Source organism: Triturus cristatus, chromosome 1_2 (genome assembly GCF_964204655.1).
Source record: "Triturus cristatus chromosome 1_2, aTriCri1.1, whole genome shotgun sequence".
Taxonomy (NCBI): domain Eukaryota; kingdom Metazoa; phylum Chordata; class Amphibia; order Caudata; family Salamandridae; genus Triturus; species Triturus cristatus.
Genome location: NC_140580.1, coordinates 686931922 through 686944622, shown reverse-complemented (window position 1 = coordinate 686944622; position 12701 = coordinate 686931922).

Here is a 12701-nt window from a genome sequence, read left to right as displayed (position 1 = left end):
TACGACCATTGCAGCTGTTGTACCCCCCGATGATGCCAATTCTTGCACGTCCCAAAATGGGTCCGAAGTGGTGGAGACCCCTTTAGTTACACGTGCCCTGCTGACAAACCCTAGTCCTGTCCCCTCTCCCGTAGCCGTTAGAACTAGACAATCAAGAGGCGCTTCTAACCAGCCTTCTAAGGGGGGCAAACTCACGGCAGGTAAAAGAAAGGCTAATAACTCTCTGGGAGCACGTAAACAGGCAAAAATCCCCAGAAAGTGCAATCCTGAACAGGGGTTGCCCCAAGTTAATCCTAGTGTTCCCTGCTTAGTTGGTGAGTCATCGTGCGGGGGAGTCAACCTCAGTACATCTCAGGGCCCCGACATTGGTAACATGTGTATAGGGTCAGAGATAGCGTCCATTATTGATGCTCGCCTCAACCTATTAACTGTACCGCTAATGGCTATCTTGAAACGTATAGAGGACCGCATCACCAAAATTGAGTCTCACTTTCAAACTAAGGCCCCAAATGCTGATCCAAGACATGCGGTAGTTAACTCCCTGAATGCATGTACAACCTTAGTTGACAACATGCTGGATTCTATGATCACTACACACCAGCAACCTATACTTCCTTGCACTACACCAGCTATAGGCTCTTCCATCATTTCCCAACCCCCTATTGTTGAAGGCATATCTCAGGGTAGAGAAATACCCAAACTGAATCCAAGGGGGAGGATCCGTTCTGCGGATCGGCCCCCAGGGAGGGACTCGACACTACACTTACCTCCAGAGGCCTGCCCTTATTCTATCATTTTAGCTAATGTTCCAAAGCTTGTGGACGGGAACAGCGAACATTGGACTTCATTAAAAAACAAAGCCCTTCACTATTTGTCAAATAGAACTGTATTGGGGCAACACTTACACAATAATTTTTTGATGATTAGACGTGTACCTTGGGTGGGTAAGACTAATAAGTGCTTAGATGGTGACTGCATCGTCATAAGTTTTAGATCTCCAAGGCTGGTTGAGGACATTCTGAGGCAGGCAGGTTCTGCCAGAGTTCATTACGATTATGTTAATGTCTTCCCCCTGGGTTTTTTCTATCCCCCCGCTCCTGACACAAGGATGACCGATAACTATCAAAAGAGCCGCACATCCCCTGATTATGTCGTACCTATTTTTAATAGATATTCTGCCCTTTCCACTTTGGATGACAACGAGTGACTAGGGCAGCCTGAACTAAGTGTAGTGCTTGAAACCCAGCCTGCAGCTCAAGACATGGTTCCTCTGACAGTTAATAGTGCCTATAATGGTCCCACAGGCCCTCTAACCAGATTGTTGTCCTGGAATATAGCAGGGTTAAGAAATAAGTCAGATGACCCGGCCTGGAGACAACTTATCTGCTCAGCTGAAGTAATCTGTCTCCAAGAGACTTGGGATACGGACAACTCTCTGAGTTTAGACGGATTTAAAAGCTTTTTTGCACCTGCTGTACCATCGCATAAGGGGAGGGCCAAGGGAGGTTTGGTCACCCTGATCTCAGCTAGCATTCCCGGCTCGCTGACTCAACTCGATACAGGCTCATGCAACTGTTTGGCAGTTCAGATCTCCCTCAGTGGGGGTAGTAATTTTTTAATCGTTAATTTTTATAACTCCTTTCACAGAGACACCACGGTTGACCATCTTACCGCATTACACTGTTTTTTGGCTAAATTTAGAGAGAAAATAGAGACAATTTGTCCCATCATTATCCTGGGTGACTTTAACACTCACAGATGCCTAGAAAAATGCTATCTGGCGGATCCCTTAGGCCCAACTGAATCACGGGAGGCCCATTTTGAGCACTCTTCACAGGGTGCACTCTTGGAAACAATTCTTGCTGACCATGGCTTGTTACTTCCTGCCATGGTGGATGAGAACATCCCAACATATAAAGGGAATGGGAAATATTCTGTGATCGACTATATCTTTATCAGTTCAGGATTGAGGAACACGACTAAGGAATATTCGGCAGTTTGGACACATTTCAGTGACCATAATCCTGTGGTCCTAATCTTGTCTGATCTCTTTTCACAGCCTGCTACAGTCCCCGATAGAACGGACAAATCTCTTACTCGCCCAACTGATCAGGATCGCAGAATCAGATGGGATAAAGTCATCCCCGATGATTTCTTTGCTAATTTGAAAAAGAAGGTTGGCCCTGAGTTGACCACTTGCCTTGACCTGGAAGCAGGGAACATGGAAGTACTAGGGGCGTATTCCGTAATTTGCTCCCAGATCTCAGCTGATCTTCGGTGCCCAGCAAAAACAATGGACAAGGCAGACTTAGGCTGGTTTGACAAAAAGTGTTCCTTGGCCAATAGAAAATTGAGGGCGGCCTTGAGTAGCAAACCTTTGAACCGGTCTAACATAGCCCAACTCAGGAAAGATTATACTAGAACCTTGGATATCAGGAAAAAGGAGATCCGGGAGGACGCTTGGGAGGAACTTTCTTCCGTTGACGTCCTTCGCAACAGTGCAAAGTTCTGGTCTGTTGTTAATAAACCTTTCTTTCGCGATCCCTGTAATACTCAATTAGACTGCGGTATTGGAGTTCACCAGTGGCACTCTCACTTTAAGTCAGTCTACGAAGTGGGTATGAATGGTGGATTAAATCCCCCTCTTCCCACTATTAAACAATATACTTTATTCGTAACTAAGGGCGAGGTGGTTGAGGCCATCGGTAAGATGACGAGCAATAAGGCTCCGGGTCCCGATGGCGTCCCCTCGGACCTTTTTAAATCAGACATTGAGACTTGGTCTACAGTTTTGCTGAACGTTTTTAATAGGGTCTGTGTCGCAGGCATCCCGGACACTTGGTCCGAGTCTGTGATCATACCCATTTTTAAAAAGGGTAATAGAGGGGACCCTAGTTGCTATCGCCCCATTTCACTCATCGATTCCGCAGTTAAAGTCCTGGGGCGCGTAGTTCTGGGTAAATTAACAGATTGGCTGGAGGATTCCAACACCCTTTCGTGCCTACAATACGGGTTCCGTAAGGGCCGTGGCACCGTAGACCAAAGCTTGAATCTCTACCTCTTAATAGGTAAATACACTATAGCTAAGAAAGGGACGTTATACCTGGCCTTCATGGACTTATCCTCGGCTTTTGACCGAGTGAATCGGTCGAAATTGTGGGAAATCCTCCTCAAGCAGGGAGTAGACGAAAATCTTGTCTATTTTTTGGCAGATCTCCATAGAGATCTCTCTGCAACTGTCAGATACGATCGATTGGGTAACTGCACCGGTAAGATAGGAATCTCTAATGGTGTAAGGCAGGGCTGTATTTTAGCTCCCCTCCTTTTTACACTCTATATCAATGACCTTGCCACTGCCTTAACAGAGTCTTGTAAGGATATTCCCAAGGCCGGAAAGTATCAAATTCCTGCACTATTATATGCAGATGACGCTGCATTGTTAGCGCGTACAGCAGTAGGGCTTCAAAGTCTTTTAGACACATTTGCCGACTTCATGAAAAGACTTGACCTAAGCGTGAACTTCTCTAAATCTCACGTCATGACTGTAGGGTGTAAACCCAAGAAAATAAAGACCATGCTATGTGAGGGCCATGTTTTATCCAGAATCACCAGCTTCCCATACTTGGGGGTCATCTTTGACGACAAATCATCTTGGGCCCCTCAATTAGTTGCAAAACGTAACGCTTTTGCTAGATCCATTATAGGCGTTCTGGACTTTGCTCGTAAACTGGGGGTGAAACCCATGCAAGCTATACTGAATATTTACGCAGCTAAATGCATTTCCATAGCCATGTATGGTGCGGACCTGTGGGGTTTCAAAAACGTGAAGGAACTTCAGGTGGTAGAGGACAAGTTCTTAAAATCCATTCTATCACTTCCCCAGGCCACCTCGGGTTATATTGTACATCAAGAATGTGGGGTTGGTTATCTAACGGATCGGATAGCTTTAGCTCCCCTACTAAAATGGTTATCAATCTGGCTAAATCCGGAACTCGATTTAAACCGTGAAATTATAACAGACTGTTTATCACTCGAGTTCGGAAGGGCTATTCCATGGCTTCGTTACGTCAAGAACTTAAGTGACGATATAGGTCGCCCTGACATATTTGATAACCCCAACAATCTATCAAAGGCAGACCTTAAATGGGTAAAAGATATATACAAGCGCAGAACCACTTTAGCCAGAGAAGAAAAGGAGTTAATGAAACCTACAGTCAAAGCCCATCAGCTAATAAAAACCACATGCAGCATAGAACCTTACTTGACCATTGTGAATAATATGAATCATCGCTTTTTATTGACAAGGTTTAGACTGAACAAATACCATCTCTTGTTCACTGATTCTGCAGGTTGGATGAAGGACAGGGACTTAGAGATCTGTTCATGTGACAGATACTCCCTTAAGGATACTGTTCATCTTATCTTTTTTTGTGAACACTTGTCCCCTCTCCGCAGAAAATTCATCATCCCTCTTATCAAGAACAAGGGATTCAGACAAGTCAAACCTGCCCTTTTGTATCTCCAGCTGCTAAGTACTACTTGGGAGATTTTTAACATTGCAAATTTTTTGACTATTGCGATGAGATTAAGGAAAAAAATCAAGTGGTCCTAGTCTTTTTTTTTTTTAAATTGATTGTGATTCATGAGCAACTCGACCTTGTCCTATTTTAATGTAGTATTTTTAAATCATGTGCACATGTGTATTTTAATTGTAATATATATTGTATTTATTGTGATGTTTTGCACTTTTATGGCTCTTGATATGTGCCGAATAAAGTAATTTTGACTGACTGACTGACTGAGTCTGCTAAGATGTATTTTGGATGATTGCAGTGTGCTAATTTACAGAATCTTCCTTTCCGCCCCATTTCTGCAGCTCTTTTGTAGAGGTTACTTAGGGAAAGTGCAGAGAAAAACTCTTTTGTGGAAGAGCTTTTACAGTCTCATTTGCCTATTTTATTCATTTAATGACATTTTCTCTACCTGATAGTATTCACTAGAAGGAAAAGAGAGAGAGCAGTTGAACAAATTCAAAAGCATCACTCTTAGTATTAAAGTTCTCCGTATGTATCACAGTTTTCCATGTTATTGTGCTTCTAGATTTGTTGTCTATTATTTAGGGTGTGCAATATAAACACCTCCACCGGAATAGCAGCCACCTGTAAAGCAAACAACTTTTAAGGCATAACTGTAAGTTGATCAATTTGAATGAGGTACTTCCGGGCACCCAGTAAATCACGATATCCCAAGGTGTGGTTTCTACCTAATTACCGGCAAAAAATAGGTATTTTCCACACCTATTTATCCACGTTTGCTCCATGTGAATTTTAACAGTTTAGACCTGCCAAAATTCACCATTTGAAAACTGCAGGAGTTACAACATTTACGGCATTATACCTAATTCTGAAGACTTGACAATTTTCTATTTGCACAGGTATCAGAATTTAGGCCTGTTCTTATAATCAGGACCTACGTAAATGCCCCAAAACATGGCGAGAATGGGGGAAAAAACAGAACAAAGAAAAAACAGTGGGTCAGATATGTGGAATGTGATTCACAACTTTCCTGCTCTAATGTATGGTTAGGACCTAAGTGCCTATCTGTGCACGTTTTAAGGCTGCGTGGATATAATTTTACAGTTTTTTTAGGTCCCAACCTTTGAATATTTTGCACCACATGTATCTTTAACCATATGGTAGCATACTGAGTGACAATCAGTGTATTGAAATGTATTTTTAAATTACTAATGCACCTCCACGGATGGAACTTGAGTTTTGGAGTTTCAGGGCCTCATGTAGGTAGCATACCAGTTACCACTTCTAAAATACCGAACGATACCGAATCGGTATTTTAGAAGTGGTAACTGGTATGTAGGTAATGAGTCGGTATTTTTTACCGAATCGTTACTAGTCGGTAATTACCGAATCGGTATTTACCGATTCGGTAATGAGGCATACCTTCCCATTGATGGGAAGGTATGCCTCATTACCGAATCGGTAAATACCGATTCGGTAATGGGGGGAACACATACAAGGGTGGCAGGGTGTCACATTGACACCCTGTTGCACCCCTGATTCGGCCATGTGTGCACATGTGGCACACATACATGCCCTAAGGGCATGTATGTATGCCACATTGCACACTGCTACGCGCGTAAAAATGCATTTACACATACATTCATTATTTACCACCAACTATAAGTTGGTGGTAAATACCGACTCTTAAACACACACACACACTCCCCCTACATCTCGATTTTGCTTTCGGAATTTACCGAATCGGTAAAATTACCGATTCGGAAAAGTTACCGATTCGGTAACATTACCGATTCGGTATTATTACCGAATCGGTAATTTTACCGATTCGGTAAATTCCGAAAGCAAAGTTTGTCCCCCTACATACCAATGGCCAAAATACCGGTCGGTAACGGTATAATTACCGAAAATCGGCCGTTACCGACCGGTATTTGGCTTCCTACATGAGGCCCCCAGTCTCTAGGTGCTAGCAGGCGGCATGCATACTTGGGTCATCATCTATCAATCAGTTAGAGTCTTCTTTATTAAAGATGCTTTCTGCTCAGATCCAGGAATGTTCTGAGTAAGCTGTAGTGAGGTGTGAGTTTTAACCTAAGTACGAGTCAATAGCTAAGTAATTTCTTAAGCCAAATTCTAACAATTTTCTTCTATAGTTCCTACTCCTTTTGCAACATTTCATTTCTAGATTTGCTGCAAACCATCCAATGAGCCTTAAATCAAGATAGATCTTGCTATCCCAACCTGAAACAACTCCGAGCCTTTCCCTAGCCATACCCCTGTAGAAATAAGGTTTCCTCTCTTGTGTCAGGGACAAAGCTGTTTTTCCCTCCTGAAAGTTTGAGAGGGTATGCCAATAAATGTAAGTAGTTCCTGCTGGTCCTACTTGACATATTCAAGTGAAAGGAAGAAATGTTAATTCAGCCCTTTCTCCTGACACCTCTTTCTGCCCCATGCCAGATGTCTAATCATTATTAACCGACTTCTTGTTGACACCGCCCCTGTCTTCCTGGACCCAGAGGCCGCACCATTGCCCTTCAAGAGCAAGGTCATTAGCAGTAGTATTAGGTCTCTGGAGCGAGGTTGAGAGGCAAACCAGTTCTAGACAGGTTTTCTCTCAGGCTGTACAAAGTACGCTTTCATACAGTTACTTTTCCACTAAAGTTAAATAATAACAAATAAATTCGATTTTTTAACTTAAGAAAGAGAAAAATAAGTTCTAGTGATTGCTCTAGCACTTACCTAGGGGGAGTTATGAAATGATGATTAGAATTACAGCTAGTCCAGTTCCTTGAAAATGGAGCTTTACCGATGCAATGAAAACAGCTTTTGGGTAATTCTTCACTGTGAGACATACTATTCCAAAGGTATAGTGTGCCACATTTTTAAACATTAAGCTGCTAGTCCTTTGGGCTTTCAAGGCACACTTTAGGGTTAACTTAGGTAGTATATTATAAAAGATTTTTCTCCATTTCTAAGGCATTTTCCCCTGCCATGTGAAACTGCAGCCCAGTCGGAGCACACTTGAGCTTCCAGCTGCCATGTGTGTTGTCATATATTGGCAGTGCAGCTCATATATGACTTTTGACTTCGATGCCACTAGTGCAATTTCTATGCCAACTGGAAAGTTAAACACCAGATCGGTGAATCCAATTTTATGCTACAATTTTAGGGGCAGAGCACATAAGCTATTCCACTGAACAGTCCAGTCACAGTGCACAGATTCACAATACCAGCAAAAATAGAGTCCAGAAAAAGCTGAAAAGTTTGGGCTGCCCCCACAACAATGGCAACGTTTATGCAGCTTCTCATATTTCTTAAGTGCCCCTGATCTCAATGCGTATTTTCTTTCCCTGCCCTGGATTCGTAGTAATTTTGCCTTCCAAGCCTGAAAAGTTGGTATTTGATCGGTTTTCCAGGACTGCAGAATAAGAGATTTGGCTATTAAAGAGGCTATGAAAAGGGACTCGTCATATGGAGTATGGTTCACAGAGCAGCCTAGTACAGGAATTAAGTCATCAAATATTATAATGGCTTTGAGCTCAAAAGAGAGGTATTTTCAATTTCCTTCCAAAATGGCTGGATATTAGGGCATCCCCAGACAATATGTTTCCAGTTTCCTTTCTCCTCACACCGGAAACATTTATCAGCAACTAGGGGGAAGATGCTATGGCGATAGGAGGGAGTTCTATAAATCAACCATTTATTGTAAAATTGCATGCGTCTAAAATTCACGCCACGAAAAATTGTTTTATTAAATTTATTTATCTTATCCCATACAAGCTTGTTGATTTCAATATTTTCCCTCTTTTTCCACCTCTCAATGATCCTACTGGAGAATATCTGCCATTTGTCCTCTTTTAATAATTTAATCCAGATACTCATCTTTTTTTAAATTTTATTATTCAAAGCTGTCGAGATACTTTCTTTGTGGTATAGATTTCCTATATCCAACTCTCTAAGCCTTGAATTAAACATACAGAAAGACCAATTCAAGGTGGAATAAGAATGATGTACCTGCCTGGAGATTTCATCCCATGACTTCCACCTATTTCCGGTGAGGAAGTCTTCAATCTTCACAAAGCCATTTTCTTTCCAGAGATTTAATATTTTACTATCCATACCTCCCTCTTCTCCAAAGTTAAAGTTGTTCAAATCCATTGTATTACTTATTCAAGGAATAGAGTAGAATTTTAAAAACTGAGTTTTCTGTTTGAAAATCCACTGAAGGAACTTGTAGCGAACTTTCTTTGGGTCTTTTGTGATTCTAATCGGATCAATTATTTTTACTTCTGACAGCATCTTCTTCATAAAAAAATTGTCTGCCAAGTTAGTGTCTGAAAAAAACCCCCTAAAACTGTGGTGTGCAAAGGATGCAAAATAATATTCTCTAATATTTGGAAGGGACAACCCTCCTTGAGCAAAAGGAAGGTATAAAGTGTCGCGTGCAAGCCGAGGAGATTTTTTAGCCCAGAGAAAGGAGGAGATCAGGGCGTCAACTTTATTAAAAAAGGAGACCTGGATTGCGCAAGGTGCGGCGTCGAACAAAAAATAGAGGTAAAACCGACATTCGTATTAATGCTGCTCGTCCCATTAAGGTCAGGGGTAATAAATTCCAGCGATCTAAAAGAGACCCAACCTTTTTTAACAGAGGTGAAAAGTTCAATAAAAACAGATCTTCCAAATTATCCGATATAAATATTCCCAAATATCACTTTGGGGTTGGGTTGTATATTTGCCTGAATTCTGGTATTAAAGTGTCTACAGTGCAGTTTACTAAAATAATTTCCGTCTTGTTAACATTCATTTTATAACCCCCTAGTTTTTGGAAATCCGAGAATATTTTAAAAATTTTCAATTGACTAGAGGGTTAAGAGTCTAAAAAAAGGACAATGTCATCGGCGTATAGTTTTATATTAGTCATGCCAACTACTGGGACTGTGTCGGTCCGTATTTTCCTAATCGCAATCGCCAAAGGTTCGATAAATAACGCGAATAAAATTGGCGACGGGGGCAACCTTGTCGCGTGCCTCTGGTGACCAGACATGTCCCAATATGAGAATTATTGATGATAATCTGTGCCCTAAAATCCATATATAGGTGTTTTAAAAGAATGATAAAAGCCTCTGGGAAATTAAAGCTGTGCAAAATAGCAAAAAGGCAGTCCCATGACACTAGATCGAAGGCCTTCTCTGCGTCTAAAAGCCAGATTTGAGCCTTCAGTTTATTAGTTTAAAAAAAATCTAGTGCCCCCAATACAAACTTCGTGTTTGAATGGAGATGCCTGCCTGCAATGAAACCACACTGATCGTTAGCTACCAAACATCCCACTATTTTATTCAATCCGTTTGCTAAAAGTTTTGTAAAAATTTTATAATCTGTATTTAGGAGGCTTATGGGTCTATATGAATTTATATTCTCCTTGTCCTTTCCTTTTTTTAAAATGCTAACCACCACAGCTGAATGGAAAGAGTCTGGCGGGGAGCCTCCTTGGAGTAGGTCATTTAGTAGAAGTAAAAATTCGTTATGTAGGGTTCCTCCAAATTTAAAAAAAAATTCAATCAGAAGACCGTCATCACCGTTAGCCTTACCGTTGGGGAGGGAACTAATCACCTCGTCTAATTCTAACAGAGAGAAGTCCTCTGTGAGGCATTTCTTGCCCCCATCATCTAATTTTGGTATTATCAATTGCTCTAAGAACTCCCCAATTGAAACAGATGAGGCCCCTTCGGTCGCTTGATATATTCCCTCATAGTGTTTTAAAAACAACTCGCCAATAGAAGCTGTGGTCTTAGCATTCAGTTTAGTAATAGGGTTAATTAAATGATCTATTCTGTTACGAGCCTGTTTTTCTTTGGCTTGCCAGGCCAAGAGCTTTCCTGTGTATTCGCTCTCCTCATAGATCTTCTGGGCATAAAGATTACTGTTAGTTTCACCTAGAACATAATAAAAATCCCTCATCCTGCTCTTAGCCTTGTGAAGTTTTTGCCCAGAGTACATTGATCTGACCCTGTAGTGTTCTTGGGTTGCCTCCGTGAGATCAGTTTGAAGTTTTATTTTCTCCTCCTTTCTTGCCTTCTGCTTTGGTATTTCTTTAGATGTTATTAACCCGCGAAGTGTAGCCTTGAATGCGTCCCAAATCGTGTTAAATGGGGCAGTATCTCTATTCTGTGTAAAAAACTGCTCAATAAATTCTTCAATATCTGTACACCATTTAGGATCGAGGAGGTTGAGATTATTAAAAAACCATCTTCTAGTAGGGCTTATGTCTTGTAATCCCAACTTTACCTCCATGCAGACTGCCGCATGATCGGAGAAAGCATTAAACAGATGTACATAATTATATAGGTCTAAACCATGAGAGGTTAAAAAAAAATCTAATCTGGATGTAGAGATATATTTTGCTGAATGGCATGAATATTCTCGTTTAGAAGGATTGGAGAATCGCCAATGATCCATGATATCAAGGTCTAATTTACAAGTTTGGATAGCCAAAGCAGTTTGGGGTTTATTTTGCCGGCGGTCTTTTTTGGAGGAAACCAATGAAGGATTCTGGAGAAAATTAAAGTCTCCCCCCCATATGATTAACCCAGGGAGCCCTGTTATGGCGTTCTTCAACTGTAAAAATGGTAAGGAGTTATCTAAAATTGGTGCATACATTGTAGCAAGAATTATATCTATATTGTTTAGTTTACCGTGTGCAATTGCCCATCTACCTTTGTGGTCTATAACTGTATCAGCCAGAGTAAAACCTACGTGTTTTCCTATTAATATACATACTCCTCTCTGAGCCAGCCCAGCTGATGAGGATATCCTTTGGCCGGCCCAGTTCTTCAGAATTTTATCTGAGTCAACCTGATCTCTATAATGGGTCTCTTGTAAATAGATAATATCCGGGTTTAGATTTTTAAGCCAACATTCAATAGCGTTTTTTTCCCTAACATTATTAAGACCATTTGTATTAAAAGAAACAAACTTCAACATATTATAAATTCTTTCAGAGGCGAATGATGGAATATGCGAAAAGGCAGCCGTAACAGATAAATATGGCTAAGGGAATTTTAAACCTCAGCCTGCGTAGATGAGCAATTAAGCAACATACATCAAATAGAGAATCATACAAGAACACCACAAATAATCTTTTTGTGCGCTTAAGCAGATAAGAAGTATAGTTGTATAATAATAAAAATAAGCAGTGTAGTTATATGAAAGCAGCAAAAACCTCCCTTTGAGCAAATAAGTAAATAAATAGCACGGTTGTGCAATAATTTGCAGATGAGCAGCAGATAACCTCTCACTGTGCAAATAGGCAAAATAGCAGTGCAGATATATAATAGCAGCAGAAATCTTTCTTTGTGCAAAATAGGCAAGCCAGCAGTGCAATCATATAATAGCAGCAAAACCCTCTCTTTGTGCGAATAGGCAAACCATAACGAACATATCAGTCCAGATGATGAAATAGATGACCTTATCCGTGCCATATCTGTGTTGAAGTTAGAAGTAGAACATAAGATTCTTCAATATATGAACTCTCTATTTTTCCCCTGCAACACCCCCCTTCACCTCCCCTCACACCCCCCCTCCCCCTAGAGCGGACGGTACCCCCCCCCCCGTGTCCCACTTCCGTCCTTCTCTCGAATTTCTTCTTTTTGGATGCCATGTCATTGCATCCTTATGTGCTTCCTGTCCCCGCCGTGGGCCCGCCAGTTAAATAATAAGAAAATTAGCTTTGAACTATGCACCTAAACCTTCTAGGAATACCTGAGCTTCGTGTAAGTTTGTGAAGATAAAAAACTTCCCTTTGGCCAGTACTTTAAGTTTTGATTGCTGCACAATAATAGCTTGGGCTCCCTTGCTTTTAAAAGAGTCAATCAATTTAACAAAGTCCCTGCGTCTGTGAGCTGAGGCTGCCAACATATCTGAAAAAATCTGAAAATTTTTCGCGCCATCAGCGTTAAATAATTTCTTAGAGTATGCACTATTTAAAATCTTCTCCTTTACCCTAAAATCAGAGAAATTAAGCAGAATTGCACGCGGATATTTCAGATTATTTGGTTTAAACACCGGGACTCTGTGCGCTCTTGTGATCGTTAAATCTCCTTGGAGCTCAGGTATAGCTTTTTTCAAAAGAGACTCTGACCACTTGACTACATCCTTATCTTCCAATCC